This window comes from Tamandua tetradactyla, chromosome 10 (genome assembly GCF_023851605.1).
Source record: "Tamandua tetradactyla isolate mTamTet1 chromosome 10, mTamTet1.pri, whole genome shotgun sequence".
In the NCBI taxonomy this organism is placed as follows: Eukaryota; Metazoa; Chordata; class Mammalia; order Pilosa; family Myrmecophagidae; genus Tamandua; species Tamandua tetradactyla.
The window spans coordinates 31,674,126-31,691,930 of record NC_135336.1 but is presented as its reverse complement, the minus strand read 5'-3'; the positions used below and the strand labels follow the sequence as shown (position 1 = coordinate 31,691,930).

Here is a 17,805-nt window from a genome sequence, read left to right as displayed (position 1 = left end):
AAGAAGATACACAAATAGCCAAAAAGCACATGGGAAGATGTTCAACATTATTCGCCATGAGGGAAATGCCAATCAAAGCCACAGTGATTTACCATTTTAAACCCATTAGAATGTCTGCTATTAAAAAAAATGGAAAAAAGTTGTTAGAGTGTTGGAGAGGATGCAGAGAAAAGGAACACATTCATTGCTGGTAGCAATGCATAATGGTGCAGCAGCTGTGGAAGACAATTTGGTGGTTCCTTAGGAAGTTAAATATAGAACTATTATATTACCCTGCAATCCTACTACTAATTATATACCTAAAATTTGCCAAAGCAGGGTGTTTTAGTTTGTTATGGCTGCTGGAATGCAATATACTAGAAATGGACTGGATTTTATAAAGGAAATTTATTTCATTACAAATTTGCAGTTCATCAGAGGAAAGGCAGTTGCCTTTCCTCTGGCTTTCTCTGTCACATGGGAAGACAAACAGCAGTGTCTGCTGGCTCTCCTTCCTGGCTTCCGGGTTCAAACAGCTTTCCCTGGGGGAGATTGCTTTTTGCATCTCCAAATGTCTGGGTCTGTGCTGTTAAGCTGTCTTCTGACCTCTTTTAAGCCCAGTTCATTGCAGAAGGTACTCCCCAAGCTGACTGCAGATATAATCAGCCATGGATGAATTTCACATGCTGATAATTTAAGTCCACAGCAACAGAACAACTGAGTACCATTACCTGGCCAAGTTGACACCTGAACCTAACTATTACACAGGGGCTCAGATATTTCCACGGCAATGTTCATAATGGCATTACCCAAAGGTTGGAAGCAACCCGAGTTCCACTATTTGATGAAAAGATAAACAAAATGTAATATATACATACAATGGAATATTATCTAGCCATAAAAAGAAATGAAGTCCTGATATGGGTGAAAACATGGATAAATCTTGACGATATTAAATTAAATGAAATAAACCAGACACAAAGCATGAATATTGTGTGATCTCACTGCTCTGAAACCATCAGAATAAGCAAACTCATGGAGTCAGAATCTAGAATATAGGTGCCTGGGGACAAGGTAGCAATAGGGAATGGTAAATTCAGGTTTAAAATGTACAGGATTCCTATTGGAATGATGGAAATGCTTTGGTAACGGATGGTGGTAATAGTAGTACATATTGTGAGTGCAATTAACAGCACTGAAATATATATCTGAATGTGGTTAGAAAGGAGAAATGTTGGATTGTATATATGATAACAGACCAAAATTTTTAAAAAAAATCATGGAACTACATTACATAAATGGTAAACCCTAAATTAAACTACAGAGTTTAATTAATAGTACAATCATAAAAATGTGCTGCATAAATTGTAAAAAATGTTCCACATCAATACAAGGTGTTGTTTGTGCGGTCATACATGTGAATTCTGTATTTTATTCATGATTGTTCTGTAAACCTGTAACTTCTCTAATTAGAAAAAAAAACTTAAAAATATATTCTAGGAATAAAACAGATTTTTGATACTCATTCCGAAATTAATTAATAAATACTTAAAAGTAAGTAAACAAAATAAAAGATTCATTAACCAACAACAACACTTTAATAATTATTAGCTAGAAACAAAATAAAATTAAGTTGACCCTATCATAGGAGGTTGTCAGAGATCTACTCTGGTAACACATGGGAAACATTTCCAAAATCCAAACCCTTCTCAAACTCTAAGGTAAATCTTTAGTGAGGATGTAAAATAAATGCATGGATACTCTGAGTATGTGCATATTTTCAACCTTTGAATTATTCTGATCTTGATCTATTCTTGAGCTACCCTTCAATTGGTATGTTTGTCAGTCTCCCCTATGTGTGTCAGCAGTATGTTCAGAATGAAATCCAAATTCCTCTTTGTACTACTTGTCTGTCCTCCCCTCCCTTCACTCTACCCCTTTTCTCACTTTGCTCTAGTGACTCCGGAACTCTTTTAGTTCCTTGAGCTAAAAGGTCTCAGGGTTTTGCTCATGCTGTTTCTGTAGGGACCATTCTCTTCCTCTCAGGCTCCAACCTCCACCCAAAACTCTTCACTTTGGTGACTTGTTCTACCTTTCAAGTCTTAACGTAAATGCTACTTTCTCTCAGAATTTTTTCTTTAACATTCAGTGGAAAGTATAATAGATTTCCTTCACCTTTTGTTGTCTTGCTTACATAGTTCTTTTTATGGGTCACAACATGTAATTTCCTAATTATGTGTTTACTTATTTAATGGTTGATTCCCTTAGGAGAACTTTATTCATTATTGCTTAATAAAATAAAATCCCCACGAGGGCCTAAGGGATGATTTCTATATTCCCAGTATTAAGAAGTTGATTATTGAATTAATGATTCTATTGTGGTAGATTCTGTCGAGTTTAGAAATGGTAATTGAATACAGACTCTACCCCCAAAGAATTTACTTTTTTAGAAGGGGATAAACATGCACATAAATATTGTTATAAGAAAGTAATCCAGCCCTAATGAGTGCTATATGTGTGTGTTATTCCAGTTTAGCAGGCAGAAGAGAGTGGATTATACCTAGGAAGGTCAAGGAGGGAAAGTTTTATGGAGCAAATAGCATTTGAAGTGGACCTGGAAGGGTAGGATGGATTTGCATATGCAAAAAAATAATGATGAACATTCCAGATGGCAGAAATAATATTAATAATATTAATAAAGGTGAATTTGGTCACAGGACACATTAACATTGAGTAGGTAAAGATGGGGTTAGAATCAGACTTTAGAATATCCTGAATATTGGCTAGGGATTTAGTAGTCAATATGGCATTATTGAAAGTTTCTGTCTGAAAGAAAGAAGAGCATGATCTTATGGCTTCTGCTTCAGGAAGGTTGTGGCAGCAGTGTGTAAAATGGGTTGGACGTCCTACTTCTAGTCTCTCCCAAATACGAGGTTCTCAAAGGTAAGAGAAAACAAGAGCCAGACTAGAGCCGAGGTAACAAAGATGGAACATTATTGAGAGTTGGCCACTTTTTGGAGATGTAGGAAGGGGAAGAGGAAAGAATCATATATTTTGACCCAACATGACCTGGAGAATTAGGTCATAAAGAAAGTTAAAAGGAGGAGGATTTTTAATTAGGAGGATAAACTCAGTTTTGATATACTGACTCTAAGAAGCTAGTGTGATATTTAATTGAAGATTTCTCTAAGGAACTTGGAAATGGAGGACTAAGTTTGAGAAATACATCAAGACTAGAGATATAAATTTGTGAGTTATCATTAGCGAAATAATTGAAGCCATGCAGCTCTGGGAAGCAGTGCCAAATTGTGGAAATAGTATGAATGTGGAATTTGACAGATGTGCTCAAACCCTATCTCTGCTGTCTAACTATTGTATGATCTTGAGAAAATTGTTTAATCTCTCAGTTTCTCACATCCCAAATGGGGAAACAATATTAGCTGTAAGTTAAGATAACATGAGTTGAGAATTTTAAAAACAGTTTCGGGCGGGCAACAGTGTCTCAGTGAGAGTTCTCGCCTGCCATGCCAGAGGCCCGGGTTCGATTCCTGGTGCCTGCCTATTTAAAAAACAAACAAACAAATAAAAAAAATAGTATCCTTGGAGTAGCTTTACTATTTCGAGGGCATGATTCCCAGTAAGAAATTCATTTTATTCTGCAATCCAGTGTCATAAAAATAACTGATGCACTCTTGTTAAAAATTTTCCTTTCTATTTGATTCTATTTCATGAAAAACATACCAACTGTGATCCTCTAAACTGACTTCATGACTTACTAATGGGTTACAACCTACACTTTGGAAACACTGATCCTCTGTACATTCGAGTTTGCTTCCTTTTCCTACTCTCTGGCCACTGGCTCCAACAAGTCTCCTAAACACAAACCATAGCATTACAACATATTTTCTCCTCAACTTTCATTTTTTCTACTCCTTCTGCTTGGACTTCTTGTTAATATATTATTCTTTGATGACCCAGAAGAAATGGTAACCAGATTGTTATTTCCTATACTGTACCCATATAACACTTTGCTTGCCTGTAAGAATCATGCATCTCTTTTCTAAATTGATTATAAGCTCCTTGATGACAGGAAATATTTTATTTATCTGTTAATAGGAGACATAGAACTCATACAGGGACTGTTTTTAAAAGAAGTTTAAAAAATGATCAGACATCAAGTAGAGATATGAATGAAGCTGACCTGAATAGGACTAAGGTGTATGAGAAGACTGGGTAAAGGATAATATTGTCTATATCTTAAAACTTCATATTCTGTGTGAGATTAAAGGGATAGATGTATATTTGGTGCAAAATTTATATTTTGGGTAGTGCATTTCCTAATTTAACTTGTATGGTCAGTTTAGTTGAATACCATAAGTACAGGGTATCTTGAACAGGGCATGAGATTTTGTTGATTTGTTCAGGTTAGTGTGATGCCCCGATAAATCCCAGAGTGATTTGGACAGTGAGTAAAAGAAGTACTTGTAGGGTCCCCTTAGGGGAGTGGGGAGAAAGGGGTAAAGATTCAAGTTCCCCATTTGGAGAATTTCTGATACTCTTGAAAGCAGTGGGGACAACCAAATCAATAGGCCAAGCCCCCAATCTTGGAGTTTGCCCCTATAAAATTTATCCCTGCAAAGGATAGGCTAAGCCTACTTAAAGTTCAGCATAAGAATCACCCCAGAGAACCTTTTCTGTTGTTCAGATGTTCCTCTCTCTCTAAGATGACAGGGCAAGTGAACCCAGTGCCCTTCCCTCCTACATGGGACATGACTCTCAGGGGTGTAAACCTCCCTGGAAATGTGTGACAGAAATCCCGGGATGAGCTGGGACCTGGCATCAAGGGATTGAGAAAACTTTCTTGACCAAAAAGGAGAAGAGAGAAATGAGACAAAATAAAGTTTCAGTGGCTGAGAGATTTCAAACAGAATCAAGAGGTTATCTTGAAAGTTATTCGTATGCATTATTTAGATATTCCTTTTCAGTTTATGGTGTATTTGGGTGGCTAAAGGGAAGTACCTGAAACTGTAGAGCTGTTTTCCAATAGCCTTGTTTCTTGAAGAAGACTGTATGAAGATACAAAGTTTACAATGTGACTGTGTGATTGTGAAAACCTTGTGTCTGATGCTCCCTTTATCTAGGGTACAGGTATGGGCAGACAAGTAAAAATTATGGATAAAAAATAAACAAATAATAGGGGGAATAAAAGTTAAAATACATTGGGTAGATGGAAATATTAGTGGTCAATGAGAGGGTGAGGCAAGGGATAAGGTATGTATGAGTTGTTTTCCTTTTACTTCTGTTTCTGGAGTGATGCAAATGTTCTTAAAAAATGATCATGGTGATGATAATGGGAGCCATTGATTGTACACCATGCATGGAATGTTTGTATGTTAAGAGTGATTGTGTTTGCATGTTGCTTATCAATAAAAAATATTTTTTTAAACAGAGGAAATGACCCCAAAGAACAGGAAGATTAAAATCACAAAAACCTCATTCTTCCTGTTGTCCCTATACTACATATTTATTGAATTCAGTAAAAAAATTTGTGAAAATAAAGAGGAGGCATAGAATAAATTTTAATTTATTATGATTGGGAAAAACTCATAGGTGCCTTGGTAAACACCTAGATCTAGGGCCCTGTTCTGGCATCCCATGCTTCCTTCCCTCTTCCTATATGCCAAAGCTTCCATGGGAAATTTTTAAGGTCAAAATTATTGTCTTCTTGTGTTTGGGACACAAAGACTAGGTTACTAACTTTTCATACAAAGTAAACTGAATTTTATCATGGCGCAAGGACTTAGCTCTGGATAAAATAATAGAAAACTTCCTACACTCACCTCTTTGGATTGCTGAATAACAGAACCCAATGAAGTCAACCTAAAATGAACTACTAGGGCAAAGTAATTCATTTTAAATTATTAAAGTTTACTTCACTATTTTCAGACTCTGAAAAACTTTACTCTGATGGAAATGACCCATGGCAACAGTGACATTCTGACATCATGCATCATGCACAATCTTGCACAATCTTGGGAAGTCTGAATTCCATGTCACATTTGGCTCTGTTCAGATAAATGGTTTCATCGTGCTTGTTAGCCCAATTAAACTACTGAAGTTTCTAATGGTTTTCTGTCCACTTTGTAGATCATCATAAAGAATATTGTCAACCAAATACATATGCCTCTATGTGATTTGTAGGACAACCAAAGGCATGATATCAAAATGTACAGGAAAAATGAAAAAAAGAGAAACACTTAAATAATAGCAGGCAATGTTCCTGAATTCCTATTTATAAATTAATTTTAGATTATACTTTGTGGAGGGGACTATAGTTCAATGGGTTGCAAAAAATAAGCCTTCGGTAATTTGTTCTTCAGGAAACGCTAGACTCTGAACGCAGAGTAAAGAGCAAAGCCTTAGAGATTAAACTCAGGTCTACCATCAGGCCAGAATATCCAAAGATGATTTGCATTGGTGGTAAGGATGGTTTCTGTAACCTGTGTTCCCTATCCTGGGCCTCAGTTTGCTTATTTTTAAATGAAGCAATTGAACTTTTAATTCTGATATCCTTTTGAGCTACAATGCTTGATAATGTCTTACCCTTAAATCCCTTTCTCTTAAATTTTTAATCTTAAAAATGGGAAATGTGTTTATATTTCTTTGATGTCCTTTAATGTTATTCAACATAAAAACAGTACAATTCACTAGGCTTACATTTTATCATTTTAATTTTGCCTCAGAGGCCAAGTTTTATGAGAGCCTTAATTTGCATCCACCAGAAGCTGATTTAATAAAAGTGAAGGGACCCGTTTTGGAAATAAATTAAAAGTAGGGGGAAAAACAGAGAAGCCTTATATGCAAGAAAACCACAAACTTAGAAGGAGTCAAATTGTTCTTAGTCCTAAAAGATGCTGTGTTTTAATGCTGAGAAATTGGCCCTGGGTTTTCATGTGCTGAAAGCAGAAATTTCTAATGACAGTGTCTCAAATCCTTGGCTGTATACCCAATATCCATTGTACCACTTATCTCATTACCTTGAAGCACAACCTTATGGCAATAAGACAAACTGAGGTGGTAGAGGTAACATCTGTTCTAGAGCGCAGAAGACTGTCTTTGAAGACAGCTCTAGTATATGGGATATAAAACAAACAACTTAAGTGGAAACTGCTAAAGATCATATCACATACAAGGATGTTGTATGAATGGGTTTTTCTCATTATTGCTCAAGAGAAGAAGTGTAAAATCAATTCATAAAAAAACTGAGAAACTGATGTCTAGTGTGATTGATGAACAGAAATTTTGCCATTGGGAAATTCCTTTAAAATTGTCTTTCTTACTGTCAAAAACTTTCATGCAACTCCTCTTCATAATAAATAATCTCTCTGAAATGGAATGAATGCTAAGATTCTGACTTTAAAATGTTATAGTTGTACAGAAAACAACAGATATTTCTTAAATATCTATCATTGCACCAGGCACTGGAGATTATAAAGATGAATAAGAAATAGTCCTGGCTCTCAGAAAGCTTAAGGGTTTGAACTTTTTTGTTTATGACAAAAATACCAACAATTATTTATTCACTCACATCAGCCAGTTGCCAATATACATAAACTGCCAAAGTTCTCTCCATTATATCAGATATTCTGACAGAAACATGATCTTGCATCACCTCTCAAAAAATGGACTAGCAGGAATTCTGACACTAGGCAGATTCATTTGAAAAACTGCAGCACTTCGGATGGTCCATACGCAAAACCTACCATCAATAATGAAGGAGTACAATGAACTGAAGTCAAAATGGAAGAAGCTGTCTGAATCACAGAGGACTGTGACCCTCTGAAAACCATGATGCAAGGTACTCCGTGTACAACATTCCAACAATGGCTCAAGGAGATGAATGTTTGGGAGTATTTTTATATAAAAGTGTTTTAAGACTCTCTAGTGAAAGACCCTGCAACACATTAAACTGCAGAACTTAGGAAGACACCATAAGCTTCTGGAATTCACTACCAAAATGTACATACAGGACTATTATTACTATAATATTAATAAAAATAATAAAAAACAGATTGACTTCCCTTCTAATATTTCACAACCTTCCAGTGCCACATTAAAATGCTTTTCTTTTTTCCCTTACCAACTATAGTCTCCTGTTCTCTTACCCTGGGCATCTGAATCTTTTATGTGCTTGGTTTCTATTCACTGCCTGTTATTCAGACATTGAAATCCCAAATGTTAATTGTTCTTCCAAGTACATTGACAAAACAGCAGCTAAATAAGGGTAGACCAGACTGTGGTAGACTCTGACATGCATTTATGGAACAATGGGGCTCTGAGAGACAGCCTTGTAACTCACGGGAAGACATAAGATTTGCTATTTTGACTGTTTTGTAGCAGAATGGGGAACACACGCACGCAAGGGAATTATGCATTTTACTTAGTCTTGCCCAAAGTCCCCAAGAGAAAAGAATCTTATGATGTCATCATGAACTTTCTCTTTCTTTCCTTTTCCATTGCCACAAAGGCTGAGAATTTCTAATGACATCACAAAGAAAAAGGGAATCTATTTTGATTGCATAAGAAACCTTCTGCTATCTTCAATGAGAATTGTACCAAAATGCAAGAACCCTTCCCGACAGGATGACTGTCACTGTGCTCAGGCACAGTGGGTGCCGCCCTCCCCAATGCAATCCAAACCAGCCGAAAGAAAGGAATCCCAATTTAGGTTGGATTAACAAAAAAAAAAAAAACCATACTGAATATTGTGCCCAACTTTTTCCTTTTTTTTTAAAGAAGGAAATCATTTAAGCTTGCATATCTGTTCAGAGACATTAAAATCTTTACTCACGTCTGGTTATCATGCTACCAATATTTTTGTCCTTTTTTGGATTGGTCACAGTAACACAGAAGAAGGTACAAGAAGCTTCCACTTACGGAAATTCAGTGCAGCTCAATCTTTTGTTTTTAAGGTACAGTGATTTCAGTCTGTAAATGTAACTTCAGGCAGTCTGAAAAGAAACAGGTTGAAATCTCTTTCAGTTATAATTGGTATTTCAGATTTAATTAAAAATTAAACTTTCATAATGTTTCACCATCCAAAGCAATGCATTATCAGCCAAGCGTGGCTTTTTTTTTAAGGGGAAAAAAACCCTCTTCCCAGAGTAGTTTTAATGAAAAGAAAAAGATCTAAAGAGGAAAAAAAAAACGCAATTCTGAAACACAAAATATGCCTCCATGTTAAGAACTTCATAACGATATGACGAGAAACTCTGTGTCTCTGAATTTTGGCTGTATTCTATCTGATTTTTTTTTTAAAAGCTCCTAAACAACAATTTCACAGCCTAAAGATTACATAAAATGTTAATTTCATAGAATAAAGAAGAAAATATATGGATTTGAATACGTATGTCAAAAGGAAATTATGACTTCGATTAGAATTGGAAAAAATGTTAGATGTAGTACTTTCAAATGACTGAATTAGTGGGGCAGATGGGGAATTAGAGGTAAAGGAACATATTTAGCAATACAAAAGGGCTATTGCAATATATTCCCATCTCACTCCATATTGTAAATCTTCTCACAAGCAGTCACTGAGGTTTGAAGCAAAATGGGAAGACTGTCAGGATTTGAACCCGACCTCCAGTTTTCAATAACTATAACCAATTGTGTTTATTTTTAACCTATGAATTAAGCATCCAGTCTTAAATCTCTAAGTATGTCATAAATATCTGGGCCTAAAATGACATTTTTTTCCCAATGATGTCCTTTCTTCATACAACCCTATCTACAAACAAGAATGTATTTAAACATACACACACATGATCAACTAATCCCTATTTTTAGCTTTAAATAACTGATATGACAGGATTTAGAAAAACATCATTCTTCTTTGTAAAATGGAGATACTATAACTATCTTCCTTTTACTTTACAACATGACAGTACATTTTTTATATATTCGTAGCACCAAATTTAGTATGCTCATGTGCAACTTCACATTAGATCAAAGTAAGATTTTAATATCTCCACATATGAGAGCATGACCATAAATCATTTCTGAAATTGTATCTATTATTAGAAAACACATCTAGGTCTCACTTGTGAATTCTGCTTTATTTTTCCTTAAAAATGCAAGGAGAGATACTTTGGGTATTGTGTCTATTTGATGTACATAGGTTTTAAATGCAAATTTCCTCAGATTCACACTAAATCCACCATGAATGGGTTTGGCTAAAAAAAAAAAACATTGACATTGACTAAATTTTCCCCTGCTTCTCATGTGCCTGAATTAGACTAAAACTGCACTAGTGTAAAGACAGAAATTATGGAGGCGTCACCAGGGATAGCTGAATGAGAAGAGGGATATATACATATTTCCTTATAAGGCAATAAAACATTCAAAAAAGAATATGATAAAAATAACTCATGCTCAAAAATTATATGGAATAACAATAATCCCTGATAAATGATTCAGAAATTTAAAAACTGTCTGCCTGTAGATAAATCTGCATCCCCAGCTGGTATTGTTCTACTTACCAATCAAATTTGGTTAGTGACTCTGATCCATTGTTTAGTTCAGAAAAAGAAAGGTGATGGAAACTAGGTTGTATATTTACACATAAGCCATTTAACTGACAACTAGTACTTCAAGTCAATTCCTCAGACTTCCTTTCCCTAGTTTAGCAGATGTTGAGTGACTTGAAATACAGGTCGAAAAATTAAAGTAAATTCTATGACTAGACAGTCTATGAAGTAAGATGCCCTCCTTCCCTCATGCTATTCCTCTCTTTGACCCATTTCTCCTCTCCATTTCTGTCAGTTTCTTCTGTACTTTCACATTCTTCTTTATTCCTTATTCCCTCTTTTTTTTTCTTTCTTGGTGAGGGTAATGAAGCTCAAAAATAACATCTTGTCATCCTGTTAAGGGAAGCTTGGTCACAACTACTCTTCCAGATGACAAAATCATTCTTAAATGTCTGCTTCCCAATCCAAAGTAAACAGAGCAATTGAGAAAATAGAGATGCAACATCACTTACCATTACCAACACCACCACTTTTAGTTCCCATGCTGCATTCATCACAAGGAGGACTGTAGTTTATTTACATTATACCTAACCTCAAAAAGGACCACAAATAAGACTAATAACAGGACCATTTTGTGGCACTCAGGCAAACGGCTGAGCAAAACAGATGGATCTTACTTTGCGCCAGGACTCAAAAAATACAGACTCCAACTCACTGTTGGCGATTACATATCTTGGCCCAAAGATGGACCTGGAAGTGGGGCCAGTTGTCTTTGATATGAATACTGTTCCCCTTCAAATCTGCCTCATGAGCAAATCATTAACTCCGTCTCTATATAAAGGGGTTAAGTATTGGGTGGAAGCCACTTGGAAAAAGAGTTTTCGAGGAAGTGAAATGTTCTAAGGATATGTTGGGTGAAATTAGGGAGCAGAAAGTTAGGCCAGGCCCTTAATTTTAGCACTATTATCTCTTTAATTTCTTTTTCCAAATTCAACACTGTACCCTAAACCTACTTTTAAGAAAGCAGATTTTCAGAATATGTATCATCAATAAGAATAATTTGCTCCTTACATATCAGATTCCAAAATCTGTTAAAAAAATTTAAGTTACCCAGATCGATCCCAGACACAATTAAAATTGACCAGCATTGTCACACTTCCTAATCAGGACAAAACTATGCAAAGCTTTATACATTTTAGTCAACACCCAGTGTTGCACTGGGAAAGGGCCCAGTCATCAGTGTAAATTACAAAGCCTAGAAGAATGCTTCTCTTGGCAGAGACCCTTTAGGAAAAGAGTTGTACATTTTGCACTGAAGATTCCGAATGGCTTTCTAGAGAAGCAGCAAATGCATTATATTTTAGTAACCCATCTTGCAAATCACAAAACCCCAAACAAAGTCCCTAGGCAATAAAAACCTAGGCAGGTGGATGGAAACTACTGATCTTAACATTGGCTAGGAGCAAGGGCTACTTTTGACCGCACACAGACTTTTTAAAATCCACATGTAGATAGGAGTCTTATATAGTGCCAAATCACAGAACTTTACAGAAAGAACCACAAAACATTCCAGTTTAGGAGGGCTATGCAAATGCAGGCACTTCTCTTTGTGCTCTCCCAACTCTTCAGCACTGATTGTACCTTTTGGATTAAGGCTTATTTATTTATCCAGTTTTCTTTTTTGTTATTAGAAAAGTTGTGGATTATATAACAATCATGCATAAAATACAGGATTCCCATAAATGACCTGTGGTGACTTGAAGCTGTTTGTACCCCAGACAATCATATTCTTAGATTTAATCAATTCCTATGGGTGTGGATCCATTGTAAGTAGGACCTCAGTTAAGGTATGATCCACCTCAATCAGGATGGCTCTTAATCCTCTTACTGGTGTCCTTTATAAATGAATGAATACAGAAAAATAGAGAGAGAGAGAGAGAGAGAGAGAGAGAGAGAGAGAGAGAGAGAGAGAGAGAGAGAGAGAGAGAGAGAACCATGGAAGCAAGAAACTGAAAGAAAGGAAGAACTTGGAAGAGAAGGGAGAAACCAGCAGTGCCACCAGGTGCCACACCATGTGTCAGAGGAACCAAGAATCATTGACAGCCAGTCTTGGAGAAGAAAGCATCATCTTGATGATGCCTTTATTTGGACATTTTTCTCAGCCTCAAAACTGTAAGCTAATGAAGTTTCATTGTTTGAAGCCAACCTGTTTCCTGGCACCTGCTTTAAGCAGCCTAGAAAACTAAACCACCACCCTTATATTAACACCTTGCACTGTTATGGAACATTTGTTACAACTGATGAAAGCAATTTAAAAAAAAAATCAAGCAAACAACTGATGAAAGCACATTTTGATAACTGTATCATTAACTATAGTCCATGGTTTAAGTTTTAGAGAGTCTCTGTAGGATTTATTCATTGTGACACTGCTCAGATTTATTTTTCAAAAATCAAGCCTGTTTGTGCTCAGCATAGAGGGTAAATTTTCATACTTTAATTATTTCTCTTAGTTTTTGTTTCCTGTTCACTTTGTAAATACTTTTATTATGGAAAATTTCAAACATATGCATGAGTAGAGGCATAGTAAAATGAACTCCCCTATACCAATGACCCATAGTCATTTTTTTTATTTATACTCTCTCCTACTTTTCCTTTGACATATCCTCTTAAAGACAATCCCAGATATCATATCATTCAATCTATAAATGCTTTAGTATGTATCACTTAAAGATAATGATTTTTAAAGCATAACTAATTATCATTATCTGATATAATATGTAACAGTAATTCTTTAATGTTATCCTAAATTCAATGATCAATTTTTAGGTTCTTTTTCTTAATAACAGTTGGAATGGTTTGAATTAGAATCTAAACAGGTCTATGCATTATATTTGAATGATTTTCCCTTTCTTTTTTCTTAAATTTAACTATTTGTTTTGGAATAAGTTTAGATTTAAGAAAAGTTGCAAAGATAGTACATAGTCCCATATTTTCCATCATTAGTTTCTCCTACTCTATTTTCTGGAACATTTCTCAGTTTGGACTTGCCTGATGTTCTTCCATAATTAGACTGTGGTTGTCAGTTATGGGGAAGAATGAAACAGAAGTGAAACACCCTTCTTATTACATTATATCAGGGGGTACAATAATATCAACATGACTTATCACTGGTGATGTTACCCTTCCTAAATTTGGCCAAGATGGTGTCTGCAAATTTCTCTACTCTTCTCTTAATTTTAATAAATATAATTTCATTTCTAAGAACTTATTGAGGTATGATTTATATGCCATAAAATTAAACCTTGTTAAATGTACAACTTAATGACTTTTAATAGATTTAGTGTTATATAACCAACCCCAAAATCTAGTTTTATAACATTTCCACAACTCCAAAAACATCCTTCATATTATTACGCAATCTGCAATCTCACCACCTCAGCCTTAAGCAATGACTTATCTGCTTTCTGTTACTACAAATTTGCCTTTTCTGGATATTTCATATGAATAGAATCCTAAAATATATGGTCTCTTGTATCTAGTTTCTGGATACTTGGGTCCTTCCATATTTAGCAATTGTGAATAATGCCTTGTGGAAGACATCAAACTGTCTTCCACAATGACTGTACCATTTTACATTCCCACCAACAACGAATGCCCCTGTTTCTCCATATCCTCTCTAACCATTATTTAAAAAAAATTTTTAATAGTAGCCATTCTACTGGGTGTGAAGTGGAATCCCATTGTGGTTTTCCCTAATGGTTAATGATGTTGAGCAACTTTTCATGTGCTTTTTGGACTTTTTGTATAATTACTAGGAAGAAATGCTTATTCAAGTCTTTTGACCACTTTTTGATTGGGTTGTCTTTCTGTTGCTGAGTAGTAGGATTTCTTTACAGATTCTGGAAGTGAAAAGTTTAACAGATATGTGGCTTCCAAATATTTTCTCCCATTCTGCAGATTACCTTTTTGCTTCCTTAATGAAGTCTTTTCATCCAAAAAAGTTTTTACTTTTGATGAAGTCCCATTTATCTATTTTTTTATTGTTGCTGCTCCTCATGCTTTTGGTGTAATGTTCAAGAAATCACCCAACATAAGGTCCTAAAAATGCTTCCCTATATTTTTTACTACGAGTTTTCTAGTCCTGGTTCTTATATTTAGCTCTTTGATCTATTTTGAGTTGATTTTTCATATGTTGTGTGACAGTGGACCCCTTTATCCTTTTAACTATAGATACCCAGCAAAACATTTGTTGAAGAAACTATGCTTTCCCAATTAAATTGACTTGATCATAGATGTGAGGGTCTATTTCTGAACTCTCTTTGATTCTCAGTTTGTCGATATGTCTGTCCTTTTGTCATTACCATGCTGTTTTGACAAGTGTAGTTTTGTAATAAGTTTTAAAATCAGAAAGTGCGCATCTTCCAATTTTGTTTTTCTTTTTACAACCCCTATTTGGAGCCCTTCCCCTTCCAAACAAATTTGATGACTGGCTTCTCCATCTCTGCAAAGAAGGCTGCTGGAATTTTTATCACAATTGAACAGAATCTGTAAAGTGTCATGGGTAGAAATATCTTGAAATATTTACTCTTCCAATCCATGAGCATGGAATGTCTTTCCATTTATTTAGGTGTTCTTAGATTTTTCATTTGATTTTTAGCAATGTTTTATAATTTTCTGTGTATAAGTTCTTTATATCCTTCATTAAACTTATTCCTGGATATTTTATTCTCTTAATGGCAATTGTAAATGGAAACTTTTTCTTAATTTCATCCTCACATTATTCATTACTAATGTATAGAACTACTACCAGTGTTTGCACATTGATCTTATACTCCTCCACTTAGCTGAATCCACTTTTTAGCTCCAGTAGGTTTGTTGTAAGTTTTTGGGACTTTCTATATTTAGGATGATGTCATCTCGAAACAGGGAAAGTTTTACTTCCTCTTTTCCAATTTGAATGCCTTTTATGACTTTTTTCTTGCCTAATTGCTCTGACAAGAAATTTCAATAACAGTGGTGACAGTGGGCATCTTTGTCTTGTTCCAGATCTTAGAGGGAAAGCTTTCGGTCTTTCAGCATTGAGCATAATGTTAGCTATGGGTTTTTCAAATATGTTCTTTTCATGTTGGGGAAGTTTCCTTCTATTCCTATTTTTGTAAGTATTTTTTATCAAAAAATGATATTGGATAATGTCAAATTCCTTTTCTGCATCAATGGAGATGATCGTGTATTTTTTTTCCCCTTTGCCCTGTTAATGTACTATATGATATTAATTGCTTGTATGTTAAACCATCCTTGCATACCTGGGATAGATCCTACTGGATCATGGTGTATAATTCTTTTAGTGTACTATGACATTTGCTAGCATTTTGCTGATGATTTTTTACATCTATATTCATAAGGTATACCGGGTTGTAATTTTCTTTTCTTGTGGTATTTTTATCAGACTTTTTAGTATGAGGGTGAAATTGACCTCATAGAGTGAGTTAGGTAGTGTTCCCTGCTCTTAATTTTTGGAAGACTTTGAGCAGGATTGTTATTCATTCTTCTTGGGATGTTTGGTAGAACTCACCAGAGAAGCCATCTGGTCCTAGGCTTTTCTTTGTTAGAAGATTTTCTATGACTAGTTCAATCTCTTTACCTGTAATTGGTCTGTTCCAATCTTCTATTTCTTGTAACTCAAGATAGATTATTTGTATGTCTCTAGTAACTTGTCCATTTCATCTAGGTTGTCTAACTTATTGGCATGCAGTTGTTCATAATATCCTCTTTATGATCCCTATTATTTTGTGGGGTCAGTAGTAATGTCCTTCATCTCATTTCTGATTTTAATTATTTGCATCCTCTCTATTTTCTTCTTTGTCAGTCTAGATAAAGGTTTGCCAATTTTATTGATCTTTTTAAAGAACCAGTTTTGAATTTGTTAATACTCTGTTATTTTTTAATTTTCTATTTCATTTATTTCTGCCCTAATTTTTGTTATTTCCTTCATTCTACACACTTTGGGTTGAATTTGCTGCTGTTTTTCTTGTTTCTCCAGGTGTGCAGTTAGGATTTTGATTTGAACTCTTCTTTTTAAATGTAAGCATTTATGGCTATATATTTTCCTCTGAGCACTGCCTTCACTGCATCCTTTAAATTTTGATATATTGTTTTCTCATTTTCATTTCCCTAAACATATTTCCTTATTCCCCCTGTCATTTAATATTTGACTCATTGATTCTTTAAGGGTTTGTTTTTAACTTCCACATATTTGTGGATTTTCCAGTTCTCTGCCTGTTATTGATTTCCAGCTTCCTTTGTTCCTTTAACTTACATGCCAAGTTATATTTGGCATACTTTTAATCTTTTTAAATTAGTAAGACTTGTTATGTAACTAAGCTTGTGGCCTATACTGGAGAAGGATCCATATACACTTGAGATGAATATATATCCTGCCCATTGGGGAGCAGTGTTCTGCAAATGTCTGTTAGATCTAGTTCATTTATCATATTATTCAAGTTCTCTGTTTCTGTATTGATCTTCTAACTAAACGTTCTATCCATTGATGAAAGTTGCATATTAAAGTATCCAACTACTATTGTAGAGGTATCAATTTCTCCCTTCAGTTTTGCCAGCATTTGCCTCATGTATTTTGGGGCAATGTGGATAGATGCATCAGTATGATTGTTATTTCTTCTTTGTGGGTTGACCCTTACTTACAGTGTTCCTTCTTTGTTTCTTGTAGCAGTTTTTGGCTTAAATTGTACTTTTCAATATTAGTAGAGATACCCCTTTTCTCTTTTGGCTACTACTCTCATGGATTATCATTTTCCATCCCTTCATTTTCAACTTATTTGTGTCTTTGGGTGTAATGTGAGTCTCTTATAAATAATGTATAGCTGGAGTGTTTTTTCCTTATCCATTCTGCCAATCTGTCTTTTGATTGGGGAGTTTAAGCCATTAACATTCACTGTTATTACTGCAAAGGCATGATTTACTTCAGTCATTTTGTCCTTTGTTTTTTTTATGCTTTATACCCTCTTTGGCTTTCTTTTCCTTTATTGCAGCTTCCTTTCATGTATAGTTGGTCTTTTGTGATGTAACAGATTGAGCTCTTTCTCATTTTATATATATATATATATATACATATATTTGGCATGAACAGGCTCCCAGAATCAAGAATTGAACTTGGGTCTCTGGCATGGCAGGTGAGAATTCTGTATTTCTATATACTTTTTTTTTTGAGCGGGTGCATGGTCCGGCAATTGACCAAGGTCTACTGCATGAAAGGTGAGCATTCTACTACTGAAACACTCAT

At 35.1% G+C, this 17,805-nt stretch overlaps 1 protein-coding gene across 28 annotated transcripts in view; it reads right to left on the bottom strand.

Annotated features, from left to right (window-relative positions):
• The window catches only part of ZBTB20 (zinc finger and BTB domain containing 20), an 893,822-nt gene that overhangs the window by 509,878 nt on the left and 366,139 nt on the right, over positions 1-17,805 (bottom strand). For 26 of the 28 annotated variants that reach the window (XM_077118274.1, XM_077118288.1, XM_077118272.1 and 23 more), the window contains one exon: positions 8,917-8,990. The exons of the other annotated variants lie outside the window; for them this stretch is intronic. The gene's annotated coding sequence lies outside the window, so the exon portion shown is untranslated. The remainder of the gene's footprint in view (positions 1-8,916; positions 8,991-17,805) is intronic. 28 annotated transcript variants of the gene reach the window in all.